The sequence below is a fragment of the Hordeum vulgare genome, chromosome 2H (genome assembly GCF_904849725.1).
Source record: "Hordeum vulgare subsp. vulgare chromosome 2H, MorexV3_pseudomolecules_assembly, whole genome shotgun sequence".
Classification (NCBI taxonomy): Eukaryota; Viridiplantae; Streptophyta; class Magnoliopsida; order Poales; family Poaceae; genus Hordeum; species Hordeum vulgare.
In genome coordinates this window covers 605,042,612-605,062,369 of record NC_058519.1, presented here as the reverse complement: position 1 = coordinate 605,062,369, position 19,758 = coordinate 605,042,612, and positions in this window count along the sequence as shown.

The window sequence follows — 19,758 nt, the reverse complement described above, 5'->3', positions numbered from 1 at the left end:
GGTAATTCTCATTAGTCTTCTTATTGTCATTTCTCTCTATTCCATCCGGAGTGCTGAAGTTATCTCAGAAATTCGTGTTTTCAATCTTTAAATTATTTCGTGGTGCTCAACTTCATCAAGTTTTCAATTGTACCGGTGCAATATCTATCTTTTTGAGCAATCTTTTCAACGGTGGTTTCTTTTGAGTGGGCCCATAACCCACAGGTTTTTCCCAGGGTCTTATATGTCTCTTCTATTTTTCCATAGACCTCTAAATCTTTTCAACTATGACATAAGCATGAATTTCATCATTCATATTCCTTCTTCAAGATCTATTTGAATTAATTCTCATATTGGCTCAACATTTCATTCTTCTTTATTCCGGGGTGTCTCATTAATTCTTGGTGGTGTTCTTCTCATCATTCTCTTATTTCAAGACCGAAGGAGTGTTTCTCTCAATCTTGGTTCATTCTCTTGGAGATTCATCATTTCAGCTTGGTGCCATCTTCTTAATTGTTGTCAATCATGAGCAATCCTTTCTCGCACCCGGTGCTTCTCTGAGTTGTTTTAATTCGCGTTCCTCCGAAGGCCATCATTTCAGAAGAATCTTCATTCTCAGCTTTCAGCTTTCATCCTCAATTCTTCTCAATTGTTGGCTCTTCGTTCGTCTCTCAATTATTCCGGTGCCTTGTTTAAGTTTTTCTTCTCTCAGGTGGCTCATGATCTCTTCTTTCTCTTGTATCTCCATTAATTCGTGGTATTCCCATTCAATTGTGAATTCTTACCGGTGCTTCCTTCAAGACTGCCTCAGGTGGTGCTTATCTCTCTGCCTCTTCAAGATTCATTTCTAGAGGAATAAGTTGTATGCTAAATCCGTTGCTTATCATCAATTTAATTTGATGAGGGTTGAGCATAACATAATTCTTATTCTTGTTCATAGTAATCTCAATTCTTCTTCCGGAGTGGCTCATGATATCGATTCTTTTCTCAGGTGCTTATCTTTCTTTTCCGGAGTTCCAAGTTCTTTTAAGTATCTCTTTGTGAGGCTTCATATTAATTTTGGCAAGGTCATAATCTTATTATTTTCTACCTTCATATCGTTGCATCATTCTTACGGAGGTCCTTCATGGCGGTTCATCATCCTATCAATTCATTCTCAAGTGTTCTTCAAGATTCTTGTTGGAGAACCTCAAGTATCCTTTCTCTTGCATTTCTATGTGCAATTGTTCTTCCTTTATCATTTGAGGTGGTATTATAGCCTTCCTGTTAGTGTAGGAGTCTCGAAGAGATTTTATTTCAAGAATGAGATAATTAAATCCACCAATTCTTTGATCATGAGATATTTCAACCCATGATTTATTCATTGAGCTATCTTGGTTTGGATTTCACCTAAAGCTTTTCCTATGGATTGTTGCTGTCATGGTGCTTGTCATTAATCTAAGTTCTCAATGTATCCTCTTGGTGTAAGAAATTGTTCATATCTTGTTTCTCCCAATCAATCCTTGTTTCTGTTAGTGGCTGGTTGTCACTTCATTAGTTTGAAAGGTTTCCATAAGCCCACTACTATCTTGTTCTTTTTGTTGTTGTTTTTCCAACAACTCCGTTCAATTCTTCTCGCAAGGGTGCTTGTCAAGTTCATTGGAGTTTATAGTTGTCATTCTCTCTTCATTCTCTTCTTCCGTATGAGCTAGTTCCATTCTATTGTTCCGGAGGCATTGTGATGTTGCTCATTTGGGTCTATTATGTTGTTCTACCAAGTTCATGGTGTTCCCTTGTTCTATTTAGTTGTTTGATACGTATATTGTCTATTTCTTCTACCTTTTCGAATTATTTTTGACCCATTTTCCTACCGAAGTGCTGCCGAAATTTTCCGTCAATTCTTGCTTCTTTCCCATATCATTCCTCATCTCTTTGCAACCTTCAAGGATCGTTGGTTTCACTCGTTTGTCAAAGAAGCGACTAAGTTTTTACCTCTTGTTCTTTCTCATCCTCTCCCCTTTCATTCTTGGATCTCGGGGCGAGATCCTCTTGTAGTGTAGGAGAGTTGTGACAGCCCGATGCCGGCGTTCCAGAAGATTCCCCTTCTATTCCGTTTTCGTCGTGTGTCTATTTTCTTTTGTCGCATCATCATCGCATCGTGCACGTCATCAGCATTGCATTGGCACCCCGTTGCCGCCAGTTTTCAAAACTTGCATCCGTTGTTAGTTGCCGGTTCACGTCGTTGTCCGTTCTGAGTCTGACCGCACTCGCACGTGCCCGCGGCATCGTCGAAACCTTGTTTTAAAAGTGTGCGTAAAACTTTCTCGGATCAGGGTAAAACTTGGCATGCGGTCGCGATTAGTTATAGCTAGGCCGCCTGTCAAGTTTCGTCGCAATCGGAGTCCGTGTGGTATCCGAACGGTCGAGCGTAGCGGCACCAAATTCGGTGTACCGTCGGACGTGTGTCGGTGTTTCAAAATTCGTTGCCGCGCCGCACGTTCTCCCTCTCGTCCCCGGATATCCCCTCTACACGGCCTCGTAACCGTTCCCGCGTTCGGAATTAGTCAAATCCGACCGCGCGGTTGAAACCGGGGCGGAATTTCGCTAAACCTAGCCCCCCATTTGTCTATAAATAGACCCCCGTGCATTTTAGACAGCCCCTCTCCTCCCACCTCGGGATCCGTGCCCCTAACCCTAATCCCACCTCTCTCTCTCCTCCCCTCAGCCTCTAGCCGCCGGGCCTGTGAAGCCCGCGTTGGGCCCGCCCGAGCCCATCTGGGCCCGAGCGCCGCCGCACCTCCCTGCCCCCGGAGCGGACCGCCACCACGCTGCTCCCTCGCCGCGTTGCCTCCCGCGCCGCCAAGGCTCGCCGGCCACCGGGCCGTCCTGCCTTGGCCAGGGACCACCTCGCCGTCGCGCCTAGCTCCCGGGTTGGAGCTCTGCTTCCCATGGCAGAGGCTCCTCGGCCTCGCCTCCAACACAGGCCGGACCTTGCTGGTGCCCTCGCTGCCGCCTCAAGGCCCCATCGACCAGATCCGGTCCGGGCCCTCCTCCCCACGCCTCCGCCGTGCACCCTAGGCCGGCCGTCGCCCCTGCTCCGCCGCCCAGGCCCCGCCAGTAGCACCGCCGCCGGTTCCTCTACAGGCTCGCGACGTGAGGAGGAAGAGGCATCGGTGGGCTGCCCCAACCGTCGCGCGGCCCACTAGCTCCTCTCCTCGGGCCGGCCCAGCTCGGCAGCGCGCACCGCCTCCAGATTCGGCCCATGGCCGCGGGTGAGCCTTCCCCGAGCCTAACCCTAGCCGCGTGCATTTTTTAATTATGTAGCGCCCTCCTGTGCGGCCCATTAGATAATTAGGATTTTTTTTCGAATTAGGAATATTCCAGAAATAGACATATATTAGATCGACTGTATATTTTAAACCGTAAATCGGATCGAGACGTGTAATATATGGTTTTCGCGTAGAATTTCGTGTAGTATTCGTTTTTGCAACTTGCATAAATGTTTGATGTGGTTTGACCCACTGTTTGCCTAGAAATGTGTGCTGTCCTAATAGGTTTCGTCCCGTATTAATTTTCCGCGCGTGTTCGAATTGCTCGGATGCCGTAGTATTAATGACCATGTTTAGGAACCATTATTCAATGTATTTTAGAGCGGTCATTGGTATTTTTGCGTGTAGGGATTGCCGGTAGTTTTGATCGTGTCCTACATGAAACTTGCTTAGAATCTCGTGTAGTTTCATTTTCCCTTGCTGGTTGTATGTTTTGAAGTGCTCGTGATCGTCGTTGCACACATATTGCATTCATGCCATCATATCTTGCGGTGCTTGTATCTTTTGATCCGTAGCTCCGTTGGAGATGTTCTTTATGTGTAGTTTACTTGAAATGACGCGTAGAATCACGTGAACCTATTTGTTTTGCTGTTTAACAACCAATTAAATGTGTTAGTTCAGATCTGGACAGAATTGTTAATTAACATGTGGGGTCGTCTCGGAGATGCTATATGCCATTTCCGACCTCATTTAAAATGTCTAGATAGGTAGTTTAATTTCTGCTTCACCTCTTGCATGTTTGACAACATTAATATTGCCGTGTAAATAACCGGGAGTGGACTAAATAATTCATACGTGGAGTTCCGTCAATATGCAACTCGTTGCATATTGAACTTCACTTAATGTGTAGTGTTTGTTTGTGTGATTTTGCCATGCCGTGACTTGCATGTATTCAGCTACTCATGCATCATTTGTGTTGTTGCACCATGTGGTGAATTCCGTGTGTTGATTTTTGTTTCCGGTTTGCTTCGTATCGATAGAGTTCCGCAGCGTGCCGGATTGTGAGGACCCGTTCGACTACGTCGGTTCCTCTGCTTCACGGAGGCATTCTTCTTCCAAGTGGGATCTCAGGCAAGATGACCATTTCCCCATATACCATTACTATCATTGCCATGCTAGTTTTACCGCTCTATCGTTTATGTCTCGTTGCCTACCACATGTTAAATATCAGCCTCTCAACAATGCCATGATAACCTTCAACCTGTTCGCCCTAGCAAACCACTAATTGGCTATGTTACACCTTGCTTAACCTGTTGTTAGCGTTGCTAGTTGCAGGTGTAGTTGCTTCCATGTGATAACATGGGTTCCTTGTCATATCGCCATATTAATGCTATTTAATTTAATGCACCTATATACTTCGTAAAAGGTGGAAGGCTCGGCCTTTCTAGCCTGGTGTTTTGTTCCACCTTTGCCCCCTTAGTTTCGGCTATCGGTGTTATGTTCCATAATTGAGCGCTCCTAACACTTTCGGGGTTGTTATGGGGACCCCCTTGATAATTCGTTTTAGATTAAAGCTGGTCTGGCAAGGCCCAACTTTGGTTCTACATTTGCCCAACATAACAATTCTGTTAATCCGATATGCATAGGGAGTTAGCACTACCCGAGGAGTAATTCTACATAAACAGGGGGGCCAGTGCTGATGGTGTTGGTCCCAAAAGGACAGACTACGGGGCCACCACGGGGCAACTCGAGGTTGGTACCTGTAGGCTTTTCCATCCGTCGTGTCCTGAGAACGAGATACGCGGCTCCTATCGGGTTCGTCGACACGTCGGGCGGCCCTGCTGGATTAGTTTTACCTTTGACGAGATATCTTGTGCATCGGGATTCCGGTGATGCTTTGGGTAATCTCAGAGTTGAGGTTTTCCACTAGGGAATCCAACGAGACCGCGAGCTTTATGATCGAGGATTTCTATGCGGCTTGTGGTAATTTGTGATGGACTAGTTGGAGCACCCCTGCAGGGTTAAATCTTTCGGAAAGCCGTGCCCGCGGTTATGTGGCAACGTGGAAACTTTGTTTAACACTGGTTCTAGATAACTTGAAGTTAACTTAATTAAAATATGCCAACTGTGTGCGTAACCGTGACTATCTCTTTCGTGAGTTCTTTCTCCGATCGAGGACACGGTGGGGTTATGTCTGACGTAGGTAGGTGTTCAGGATCATTCATTTGATCATCAGTAGTTCATGTCCGTTACGCGTAGATCTTCCCCCTCTTATTTCTGGTACTCGTAAGTTTAGCCACCCGAATATATGCTTAGCCGCTGCTGCAACCTCACCACTTATCCATGCCTCATCCATTAAGCTTTCTAGTCTTGATACCTTTGGAAATGGGATTGTTGAGTCTCCTGTGGCTCACAGATTACTACAACACCAGTTGCAGGTACAGGTAAAGGTTACTTGACGCGAGCGCGTTGATTGTTCATTTGGAGTTGCTTCTTCTTCTTCTTCATCGATCTAGGATGGGTTCCAGGCCGGCAGCATGGGATAGCAAGGATGGACATCGTTCTTATTTTTTCTCGTTTGTTTTCGTCCGTAGTCGGACCCTGCTCTTACTCTTGATGAATATGTAATGTACAGATGTGACTCTGATGTAGCTTGTGGCGAATGTAAGCCAACTCTATATATATCTCTTCTTTTCAGTACATGTACTTGTAACGATATCCATTCTTGCGATACGACGAGATGCGCTTCTATCCCTGACGAGGCCCTCGTGCCAAACAGAGGATAGGGTCGCATCTTGGGCGTGACAAAAAGAAGAATTAAGACAAAGTCTAACCATAGCATTAAACTAGTGGATCCAAATCAGCCCCTCACGAAGCAACGCATAGACTGAGGTTTAAGCTTCTGTCACTCCAGCAACCCGTCATCTACTTACTACTTCCCAATGCCTTCCTCTAGGCCCAAATATGGTGAAGTGTTATGTAGTCAACGTTCACATAACACCACTAGAGGAAAAGGCAACATACATCATATCAAAATACCGAACGAATATCAAATTCACATGACTATTATCAGCATGACTTATCCCATGTCCTCAGGAACAAAAGTAACTACTCACAAAACATAATCATAATCATGATCAGAGGTGTAATGAATAGGATCAAGGATCTGAAAACATAAACTCTTCCACCAAGTAATCCAACTAGCATCAACTACAAAGAGTAATCAACACTACTAGCAACCTTACAAGTACCAATCAGAGTCGCGAGACGAAGATTGGTTAGAAGAGATGAACTAGGGATTGGAGAGGAGATGGTGCTGATGAAGATGTTGATGAAGATGCCTCCCCTCCGATGAGAGGAGTGTTGGTGATGACTATGGCGACGATTTCCCCCTCCGGGAGGGAAGTTTCCCCGACAGGATCTTCCTCGTGGCATTTGGAGGGGGAAATTCCCAAAAAAATTCACGTAAATTTTCAGGGCATTTGGAGATGTGCAGAATAGTGGACTAGGATTTGCTCCTTTTCCAGTCCAGAATTCCAGCTGCGTGAATTCTCCCTCTTCAAATAAACCTTGCAAAATAAGAGAGAAAAGGCATAAATATGGTACCACTAGTAATATAACAGCCCAAAAAGCAATAAATATCAACATGAAAGCATGATGCAAAATGGACGCATCAGGTATGCATGTGTGCGTTGTTATGAATGAGTGTATGCGTGTGTATATAAATGATTATGTTTGTATTGTGTTTCTAAAAAAAAGTATTGTACGTTTAGTCACGTCTTTCTGTTCTAGGAAGACACCTTGCGGGAAAAAAGTACATACCTTGCCGCAGATGCAATGTTGTGTGTAATGATGTCTCTCTGCTGACTATGTTATCAAGGAGTAGCCATGGGTCAATCAGTGCGGGTCAAATTATCCTAGTTGTTGATTTCATATTGAGTGAACACTGTAGTTTGTACTCCATTAGAGGCTATTTTCATTGCTTGCTCATTTTTGATGCATTGGACATGACAAGTGAAGATGGAAGGCAAAGAAAAGTTCCAGGCCGGTGTGCAAAGGGTGACTCAGACTGCTTCGACACTAACACATCAGTCTTCTTCATCACGTAGATTCTTGATTGCAGACGTAACTGTAGTACCGTGAAATGATATCGGATGATGGTGGATCTCGTGGTTGTGTTGTTGTCCCTTTAGATCATGTTGCTCGCTGAGACTTGATGTCTGCTGAGAGGTGCTATGTATTGCCTAATGGCTTTTGTGGTTTCTTGGAATCTATGGTACCCGTCGAGACGTTTTGTAGTTTTAACAGATTTTTAACCCGTAGTGGATACCTCGAGTTTGAGCAATCACAACGGTTTCGTGTTAATACCCCATCTCGCTCACACCTTCCCCGCTTCCTTTATCTTTGTTAGTTTTCAGTTCTCTTATGTCGCTAGATTATTGATATGTACTGATTATTTTCATTAAGAGATTAATGAGAAGGGATGTGATCCTGATTGGAAAAAATATCGAATGGACAAACAAAATTTCCATTGGAACATAAATTGACTGAGCTAAAAAAATTGTCAGTCCATTGCTTCAAAACAACCCAATACGGCCTTCTCTCAATGATAATCGATAGACCACCAAAAAGTTCAATTGGAACAAAAATGAACAAATAGAAGTAGTTGGAACAAAATTGGGAACCGCTCCCATTAGACGACTAGATGGCTTTAAATTAACATCATGCTATCTGATTGATCTACTACAATTGCTAGGCGCTAAGTTATTTCCTTCCTAATTAAGTGCTTCTAATAACCGTTCCTAAGTATATACTAGCAAAAGGGCTCGTGCATTGCAAAGGGATAATAAAACCATTATTTTGAAATAAAGTTTCAAATATTCACACATCATGAATATACATGCATTTGAATATTTATGGACCACCCTACACGCATGCATGTAGATGTAAGACATGTGCTTGGATTGAGATTTGACTTGATCCTTGATGCGTATTTTTTAAGTAAATCCTCTATCCATGCATAAGAAGAAAAATAAAAGGTCAGTCTTATGATGGATGGAAAAATGGAGGGGCCTATCACATACAAACAATTTGAAGGAACGCTCGTTTTTCACTTTCACATATGACATAGTGTGTAATTTACTTCAACTTTAGTAACACTTTTGCTAACACACCAAAAAAATGAGATAAACAACTAACGCTGAGCTTTTTTTTCACTTACGAATAGCGTGATGCATAATTTACTTCATCTTTAGGGGCAATTTCGATGGTAGACAAAAGATAGGGAACTAATTAACAAAGATTTTTTCACCTAAGGGTAGCGTGGTGGGTAATCTACTTCAAATTTAGGGGCAAGTTTTGATGGCAGACAAAAAGAATTAGAGAAGCAACTAAAATTTTTTCACTTACGGATGATAGGATGTGTAATTTATTTAAATTCTAGGGACAATATTGATGACAGAGGAAAAAATCATAAAAACAATTAATGAAGAGTTATTTTTCACTTACGAGTGGTAGGGTGTGATAGCATGGCATATTAGGGATGATATACTACTCATATCAATAAGGAATTCCTTCTTAATTTACTTCAACTTTATGGACAACTTTGAGACGATGGATAGACCAAAAAGTCAAAGAACCGCACCATCCTTTATTATTAGGTATATATAGCATGTCCTCCCGCTGAGCTCTCCACCCTTTCCTTAATTATATGCTTCTAGTGAATAATTGCTTTTGGAAATTACTTCAATTATGTTGCTAAGCCGTGATTGCTTCCAACAAAAAAATACAAAAAATGCTTCCCACTTATTATATTTGCTTCCAATAAACAGATAAAGAAAATTATTTATTTTGAAGATGTTCTTCTTTTGCAGCGCAAACATGGCACACAAACTTATTTATTATATCATGGAAACTATTCTCAATTGAAATTAGGACGCCTAAACTGAAATTGGTTTGTAGATACCATGTAATCTGTACCTTATTATTTTTGCGGTGGTAATCTGCATGTTAATTTGAAGCATCGTGTGGTAATGGTGGAAGCATACCTTATTAATGTGTAAGAGAAGTTTGATTTATTTGGATGCATAGTTGGAAGCATAGTGTGCCATTGTTGGAAGCATGATTAGTGCCTAACGAAAACTTTGTTCAACTCTGTGGGCAGCACAAACGTTTTTGAAACATATAATTCTTGGTCATTGTGTCTCTGAAGCTTCATTTTTAATTGTTGGTAGGAAACAAAATATAGATATGTTGAATATAACATTATGAAGATCGCGCATCATGCGTGTACCATGTAACAATTGCATATGCTTAAAAAATGAGCATGTGCTTCCAAAGAAGTTGAAACTTGTTCCCTATTTCCATCGACCAATTATCTGACTGATGTATGCTTCCATCATCGTTTCTTCTAAATGAGATCATAATTTTCTTCCGAGGAAAATAAGATGTTCTTTCAGTATACATTGGACTTTCCTTCCATACAACAAGACATAAACATCCAAGCACAACGGTCAAAGACCCTACTGGAACATGAGCACCATCCTAAGAGGATGTCAGCGAGGAGAAGCGTGACGAGATCAGAGCTACAACGATGAGATTGGGCCGACATTGATGGAGTATGGTGTTTATACATGACCACGGAAGACTTGACATGCCTAACGTCCATGCGCATGGGCGATGCTGAGCTAGTAAGCAATGGTCACGCATGAAGAAGCAAGGAATCCCATGCAAAGAAGCATGCATGCTTCATGCCTGATTTGTCGACATTAAACCCGTCCCTCGACGCTCCACTCCAACTGTCATCTCCTCCCAAAAGTTGTGAGTGTCGAGGCCTGATATGTCCATTTTGCATCATGATTTACTATTTATACTTATAATGTCTTCAAGCATTATTTCACTTTTTATGCAATGCTTACACCTTTTCTCTCTTATTTTACAAGGTTTACACAAAGATGAAAATAATCGAAAACAGAAATTCTTGACCTGAAAGGCTATGGAAAAGGCTGGAAATTTTCTGGAGTCCAAATTACGTGAAACTTCATAAAGAACATTTGTGCAATATACAATAAATATTGGAACAAAGAACCATCAGAGATGGGCCACAAGTTGCCCACAAGGCAACATGGCGCGCCTTGAGGCCTTGTGGGTCCCACAGGCGGCCTGTGGTGCACATCTTCTGCTATATGAAGGGATTTGACCTAGAAAAATAAAGAGAATACTTTCGGGACGAAGTGCCGTCGTCTCGAGGCAGAAACCTGGACAATATAACTTTTGCTCTCCGATTGAGCGATTTTGACGGGGAAACTTCCCACTTGGAGGGGGAAATCGAAGCCATCCTCATCACCAACGCTTCCTCCTTCATGGGAGGTTCAATCTTCACCAACATCTTCACCAGAACCATCTCACCTCAAAACCTAGTTCATCTCTTGTATTCAATCTTTACCTCTAAACCTTAGATTTATAAATGTGGGTTGGTGGTCGTGTTGATTACATATTGTAGTTGATGCTAGTTGGTTTACTTGGTGGAAGATAATATGTTCAGATCCTTAACCATATTCATTATACCTCTAATCTTGAACATGGTGATGATTTGTGAGTAGTTACTTTTGTTCTCAAGGACATGAGAGAAGTCTAGTTATAAGTAATCATATAAAGTTGGTATTAATTCGATATTTTGATGATATGTATGTTGTTGCTTCCTTTAGTGGTGTGATGTGAATGTCGAATACATGACACTTGACCATATTTAGGCCTAAGGGAATCCGTCGTGGAGTAATAAGTAGATGATGGGTTGCTAGAGTGACAGGAACTTAAACCCTATTTTATGCATTATTCCGTAAGGGGTTGATTTGGATGCACATGTTTGATTCTATGGTTAGATTTATCTTAATTCTTATTTCGTAGTTGAGATGCTTGCGAGAGGAGATAATCATAAGTGGGCTGTTTTTTCAAGTAAGAACAACACCCAAGCATCGGTCCACCCACATATAAATTTACCAAAGTAACGAACGCGAATCAACTCATCATGATGAATGTGACCAGATGAAAATTCCCATGTATCCTCGAGAAAACTTTGCTTTATATAAGAAAACTTGCAGGCTTCTCATTTCCTATACAAAGTATTGGGCCACCTTGCTGCCCCTTTACTATTGTTACTTGTTACAAATTATCTTGCTACAAAACTATCTACATTGTTACTTACAACACTTGCATAAAATATATTTCTAAAAACCGCTTGTCATTTCCTTCTGCTCCTCATTGGGTTCAACACTCTTACTTGTCGAAAGACTACAATTGATCCCCTATACATGTTGGTCATCAAGGCCGGCGAGCAGCAAAGAGCGCCGCGGTCGGCACCGTCGAGCAATCGACATTATTGACATGTAGTAGTTGACTGTGCGTTACTAGTTTGCTCCCATGCTGGTGACTAGGACAAAATCCATTGGGATGCTTTGCACTGCATGCCATGGCTACCATCCACCAGCATGTCGCGCCCACCATTCTCTCCCTGTTGTTTTAGATCCCATGTGTTGTCATGATGGAGAATTAGGGTGCATAACAGAGCAGATCGACATAGGGGTTTGTGTACATCAATGGGTCATTCGAGGGGACAAGATCGGAGTAAAGCATGGTGTGCAACAAATTGAAATGGGTAGCGAATCATATAGGGCTAGGGTGGTGATGTCCATGGCGAGCTCGAAGGGAGAAGCACATATGGGATTGATGGTGGAGGGGAACATAAGACACATAAAGGGTACAAGATCAAGGGGATATATACGAACATGTGCATGTGCGTGAGGTGCGAGTGGTGTGATGTTGGCTTCCTATCAGATTACTGATAGGAAATGTTCCCCAACAAAAATTGACTAGGCTAAATTTCGTGTGAGTCAATTCTTCAAAACAACCCAATGCGGCCTTCTCTCAACGTAAGATGAAGACCACCAAAAAATAAGATGAACTGGGCAACAAAAATTGCTCGTTAACCCGCTCTCAGCGGCGCAAAAATCCCATGGTCTCAGTCACGACACATCAAGATCTGGAATTTATTCCCAAGGTAAATACATATTCTCAATTCTAAATAACCCCTCCCCTTTATTTGGAATTCTTCACCAAATTCACAAAAGTTGTACTAGGGTTGATTGTATATCAACCATTGGTGCAGCAACGTCATGTCCAAATGGTGTTTAACCCCTTTCTATGACGTAGTTTTAAACCCTCTCCTTGCATGTGTGGGCGATAGGGGTGGTCCATCCTACACAACACAGATATCGTTTGCGGTGGTGACTAATGGTAGAGACATTCTGTAAAATATAATCATGTGCGGTGCAGTAACATATCGCACACTTTACTTTGGGCACACATGTGGGATTTGGGTAACAATTTCACACGTCTATCTCGATTGGAATGCGTCTGATTGTTCTTCAAAAACTAACGTGCTTGTTCTTTAACTATTTGTGAAATATTATATAAGCCACACGAGCCATTATAGTAAAATCTTGCGTGATGTGTGTATCATCGCACACAAGTTTTCTCTAGCAAGCTTGTGTCATGCATGATATTATCACACATGTTTCTTGACTAATTTATGTGTGGGATTCCACTTTGCATCAGTCACGCTTTCCTATTGGCTCATGTGTGAGATAATGTGCTATCACAAATGATTGAGGAGCTCCTACGCACACATAGAAGTGGTGCAAATCGTTTGCGATTTGTTATGTATCACCATTGTCTTCGTTTATATTTCATGTGATTTTCATGTAGATCACAGGAAGTTGTGCTATGAGTTACATATGCTTTTGTTCTGGATCGCACATGCTTAGTTGCTTGAACCATGTGCACTTAAATACCAAGGTTATGGTAAAATATCGCATTTGAATCACCCTGCAAAAAGCAAATCCGCCATAATATGCAATTGAACAAATAGTGTCCAAAGAAAGAACATTGATCAAAATTTTCCACAGTATGCAATTGAACAAATGCTAGCTAAATTCCGTAGATGTATGGACATATGAAGTACATAATCATAGTGTACAAAATACCAAAAAGCTGATCAAATGGAAAACAATGCATCCATGTGTATATGTTTAGCTGGTAACACTAACTGTATGCATAGTTATTGTTCAAAGAAAAGGAAGGTTGAAATCTTCATGGTCTTTACTGGGCTTGATATAGCAGTTCACAAAGAAGTTCCTGGTAAATTTCCTAGCTGCCATCAATTCATGTGCATTGAGTGGTTCAGAGGTCATCGGTCCAAAGATCAAGTGCAAGATCTTTAGATCAGAATCTACGAGATGTGTGGGTAGAATATAGTAATGAAGATACACACTTAGTGGTACTATGTTGTCAGCATCCGTACAACAATCATCAGATTTGCATAGGGACATCATGTGTGTGCAAACATAGTATCCACAAAGGTTGGTCCCTTGTTGTTGTTGAGGACACTCATTCTTTTTTTATAAAATTAATCATGTCGCCCTGGTAGGAACAACCTAACGTGTGTAGGATGTTTATTTTTTTCTTTGGTGAGAAATAAAAAGAGATTTCGGTAGAAATTTGAACATCTGACTGGCATTTTCTAAAATAATGGAGTTTGGTGTCTTACCAGAGAAACGATCTAGTGTTGCAGAGATAGTTGGCGGTTGAATTGGGTCCCTCCTAAAGTTACTTAACTTGACAATGCACTACAAATGGGATGAATTTTCACATACACAATTCTTGAACCAGATATGAATACAAAATACGAACAACAAAGAATTCAATACCTATCCATGAATTCCTGAAGTTGCATTAGATCCTGGGGATTTTTTGACTCTCTGAGATAATCCTGGTAGTATACTATGTTGCGCTTTGCTACAATGATCAACATTCACCAAGATCTAGTGACAACTGTAGTTTAAGAAAACCATAAACTTTCAAACTATGTCACAAACTGAAAGACGATCAATGTATGCATGGTTGTAAATTTAACTTACCCTTCATGATATGTCCACATGAAGAATCCTCCTATGTGTAACATATGCAAGATTTTGGCGATATGTTCAACGAAATCCTTACGTGTAACATTTTCACATAATAAAACATTGTTTGCTAAAGCAGGATCTATGAAATACGCATGCTCCCCTAATAATCTCTGTGTCGCTAATGCCTTGAGAGGAATGCAATACAGTTGGCTTTTTTAATTTACAACCTTATATGGAGAAGTTGATCAGAGTTTGTGAAGTACTTACAACATCAAGCGTTTGACAAGAGTGGCAGTGAGCTCATCGAAGTTGAAGAAGAGATGAAAGTCCTCGAATGACACACTGATGGTAAGCAGAAGGTGAGAGAAATGCTTACTATCGTAGTGGATGATACATGTCCATCGTATCTACTTTTCCTAACACTTTTGCACTTGCTTTGGACTCTAATTTGCATGGTTTGAATGAAACTAACCCGGACTGGCGCTGTTTTCAGCACAAGTACCATGGTGTTTTTTTTGTGCATAAATAAAAGTTCTAGGAATGGAACAAAACTTTTTGGAGATTTTTCTAGAAAAAATGAAAATTACTAGAACCAAGACCCACCAGAGGGGAGGCCACACACGCCCACTAGACATGAGGGCGCTCCAGCCCCCCTAGCACGGCCTAGTGTCTAGTGGGGCCCATGGGGCTCCGCTGACCCTAATTCCAATGCTATAAAATCCTATTTTCAGAGAGAAAAAATCACGGAGGAATTTTCATCGCGTTTCACGATACGAAGCCTCCGCCACCTCATGTTCATCATGGGGAGGCCTAATCTGGAGTCCGTTTGGGGCTCCGGAGAGGGGAATCTTTGGTCTTCGTCATCACCAACCATCCTCCATCGCCAATTACATGATGCCCTCCACCAGGAGTGAGTAATCCCTTCGTAGGCTTGCTGGCCGGTGAAGAGCTAGATGAGATTCATCATGTAATCGAGTTAGTTTTGTAAGGGTTGATCCCTAGTATCCACTATGCTCAGAGATAGATGTTGTTATGACTTTGTTATGCTTAATGCTTGTCACTAGGTCCCGAGTGCCATGATTTTAGATCTGAATCGTTTATGTTTTCACCATTATATCTATGTTCCTGATCTGATCTTGCAATTTATATGCACCTACTACATGTCAGGATCCGCATACCCCAAAGTGACAATAATTGGGATTGTTTCGAGTGATTACCACAGTATGAGGACTTCATGTATTCACTATGTGTTAATGTTTTGTTCCGGTTCTCTACTAAAAGGAGGCCTCAATATCCTTTAGTATCCTTATGGACCCCTCTTACACGGGAGGGTAGGACAAAAGATGTCATGCAAGTTCTTTTCCATAAGCATGTATGACAAGTTACGGAATACATGCATGCATTATATCGACGAACGGGAGCTAGTTCTGTGTCGCCCTATATTGTGAATGTTACATGATGAATATTATCCAGCAAATCACTGATCCAGTGCCTATGAGTTTTCCACATATTGTGCCTGCTAAGTTACTATTGTTGCTTCTGTTGTTACAACTGCTACGAAACTGCTAAACTATCATTACTGTGCTACTGATCACTATGCTAGAGATACCAAATCTCCAAGTGTGGTTGAATTGACAACTCAGCTGCTAATACCTACAAATATTGTTTGGCTCCCCTTATGTTGAATCTATGAATTTGGGTTGAATATTCTACCCTCGAAAACTATCATGATCCCATATACTTGTGGGTTATCAAGAGCGTTTTATGGCGCCGTTGCGGTGGAGCATAGCTATATTTGTTGAGTCACTTGGGATATCTATTTATTGATCACTATGAAGAATCTGAAGGATACAAGAACCAAGATCGTTCCCTCTAAGACGAGGGAAGGTAAGGAACTGCCATTGAGCTGTGCACTTGATTCACCCTCTATTTTGAATAGACTTGCAACATCACCACCACATGCTATTAATTCTCATATGTCGCAAGTAATTGATGATGCCACCTCTGCTATGAATGATGCATATGATGATGTTAGTGCCTTGCTTGATGATACCGTGCCACTAGGTGAATTTATTGATGAACAACTTGCTAGAGCTAAAGAAATTGAGCATGCTGAAACTGATGATACTATTGAAACTGATGAAGTCTTTGCTACTAAAAATATTGAAATACCTTTTAGACGTGATTATCCTAGAACTGAGATGCTTGAAATACATGAAGGTTATGTTATGGATGAAGAAATTGTGAAAGCACATAAGTTCCCTTGGTGATTTTGATAATTCATGACAACATACATTGTCTCTTGGACTAACACTTTTACCTAGATATTTCAGGATTAGTCCATGGAGAGCTACGGCTTAAGGTTTATGCGGAGATACCCCTGGATGCAAGAAAGTGCCTCAAGCTTCAAGCTAGAAGACTCTTCATTTTGTATTTATAAGAAATCACTTTTGAGTCCATAGGAAAGCCAATACTATTAAAAGGGGGTGAGGTAGTAAAATGAACTGATTGCTCAAATGCTCAAAGTTAGCCACCAAAACACTCAGTCATTTTTCCAACATATCCACTCTGCCAAGATTCACATACACAAATTCGGTGTCACCAAAATTTCCAAATCGTACCCACCAAGTTTGAACCTCAGACAGAACCCTAGCCATTCCCACCAAATAAGTGCAATCGAAACTGCATCGGTGCTACTGAGTTTGGGTGACCAACATTCTGTTGCCAAGATACACAAAATCGCAATTTCCGAGTTTGAGTATCGGTGCCACCGAGTTTGGCCATCAGACCGTTAGTCACCTTTTCGGTGCCACCGAGTTGTATATATCGGTCTCACTGAGATTCAAAAGTTCACACCTTTAGTGCTGGTCGGTACCACCGAGTTTCCAACTTCGGTGTCACCGAGTTTGCACTTTTGTGTGTAACGGTTGGATTTTGGCTGCTGCCTATATATATCCCTTCACCCATCTATCATTTGTGGGAGAAGCACTCAGAACACACACTTCATTTCCAGATCCATTTTCTAAGAGAGAACCACCTACTCATGTGTTGAGACCAAGATATTCCAATCCAATCATTTGAAACATGATCTCTAGCCTCCCCAAACTGCTTTCCACCAAATTAACCTCTCCTACCCATGAATATTCTGTGAGAGAGTGATTTGTGTTGAGGGGGCTATCTTTAGAAGCACAAGAGCTAGGAATTCATTGATTTACTATTATGTTTTGGAGGGTGGTGCCTCCTAGATTGGTTAGGTGTCGCTTGGGAGCCTCCTACTTCGTGTTGTGGAGTTGAACCAAGATGTTTGTATGGGCAAGGAGATCGCCACTTCGTGAAGATCTACCATGAGTAAGGCTTGTCCTCCGTGGATGGAAGCCATGGAGGGATAGACAAGGCCACTTCTTTGTGGACCCTCCGTGGACTCTCGCGGTCGTTACCCTCTGTGGGTTGAAGTTTCCACTAACATGGACGTATGATAGCACCACCTATCGGAACCATGCCAAAAAATGTCGCGTCAACCTCATGAGTTTGATCTACCAACCTTACTCCTATACATTACACTTGCATGCTTTACTTTCCGCTGCTACACTCTTAGAACTGCATGTGTAGGGTGACCTAGACTTGTTACAACTGCTAGATTTCTGCCCTCCTAGAAATTAGGTTATGCTAGAATTTTTATATTGATAAGTAGTCTATTCACCCCCCCCCCTCTACACACATCTTCTATCGATCGCTCAATTGTTATCAGAGCAAGGTTTCCAAAATCTTGGTTTAACTGTCATTGGAGGAAGATGAATGTGACTAGTTCCCAGATTTTTAGTTGTAGAGTGCTTATTGTTGATGGGGAGTACTTTAGACAATGGAAAGGCGAAATGCTTGATATATTCGACGAGTTCCATTTGCGCAATTATATTGAATATCCCTATGCGCATTCCATTGACCCCATACATCCTGCTCATGATGATGAAGTTAACATGCTTGGTAACCGTCAATCTTATCATTAGAGGTTTACCAAGAAATGTGCTTAATGAGTTGTAGAACTTTGAGTGTGCTCATACCTTGTGGAAAGACTTAGAGAAAAGATATCCAAATTATTCCTTGAAAAATCTTGATATCATTGTTCACAAATACATTTCTTTCCATAATATGAAGCCAGCCGATCCTAACTTCGATAAATGCCTATTTCAGCTTCATGACCTCATGCGTTCTAAAGGAGATGTCATTACTATTAACAATATCATTGTTGAAGCCACTTGAATGCATAAACATGAACATTGTCATAGTCAAATTTCTGATGAAATTCTTGTTTCTTATGATGAGGGAACTTGATCCGATGATGAAAATGTGGAGCATGGCTACTACAATGAAGATGAAGAGTTTGGCATCGAGTATGAGAAGACCATGAGGAACCTTAGTCTTATGGATAATCATAAAGACTACATGGCCGGTGGAAAGGAGTGGGTTCTCGATAGTGGATGCACTTATCACATGACCGGAGATAAAGACATGTTCCATGAGATTACACCAAACCGTGGAACTCGGAGGTATGCGTCTTTTGGAGACAACTCCAAAGGTAAGGTACTTGGTCTTGGTAAGGTGGTCGTATCTTGATACGTCCATTTTGCATCATGCTTTCATGTTGATATTTATCTCTTTTTGGCTGTTATTACACTTCACGGTACAATACTTATGCCTTTTCTCTCTTATTTTGCAAGGTTTACACGAAGAGGGAGAATGCCGCCAACTGGAATTCTGGCCTGAAAAAGGAGCAAGTTTGAGATACCTATTTTGTGCAACTCCAAAAGCCGTGAAAATCAACGAGGATTTATTTTGGAATTTATAAAAAATACTGGGCCGAAGAAGTACCATAGGGGCGCCAACGGGAGGCCACAAGCCTGCTAGGCGCGGCCTCCCCCTGGCCGCGCCTAGGGGGCTTGTGTGCTCCCAGCTGGCCCTCTGCCCCCCTCTTTTTCTACAAGAAGGATTTCGTTCTAGAAAAAATCAGGAGGAGGCTTTCGGGAGGAATCGCCGCCGCCACGAGGCGGAACTTGAGCAGAACCAATCTAGAGCTCCGGCAGGACGATCCTGCCGAGGAAACTTCCCTCCAAGAGGGGAAATCGTCGCCATCGTCATCACCAACACTCCTCTCATCAGAGGGGACTCATCACCATCAACATCTTCATCATCAGCATCTCATCTCCAAACCCTAGTTCATCTCTTGTAACCAATCTCTGTCTCGCGACTCTGATTGGTACTTGTAAGGTTGCTAGTAGTGTTAATTACTCTTTGTAGTTGATGCTAGTCGGATTACTTGGTGGAAGATTATATGTTCAGATCTTTGATGCTACTCATTACCTCTCTGTTCATGAATATGATTATGCTTTGTGAGTAGTCACTTTTGTTCCTGAGGACATGGGATAAGTCATGCTATAAGTAGTCATGTGAATTTGGTATTTGTTCGATATTTTGATATGTTGTATGTTGTTTTTCCTCTAGTGGTGTTATGTGAACGTCGACTACATAACACTTCACCATTATTTGGGCCTAGAGGAAGGCATTGGGAAGTAATA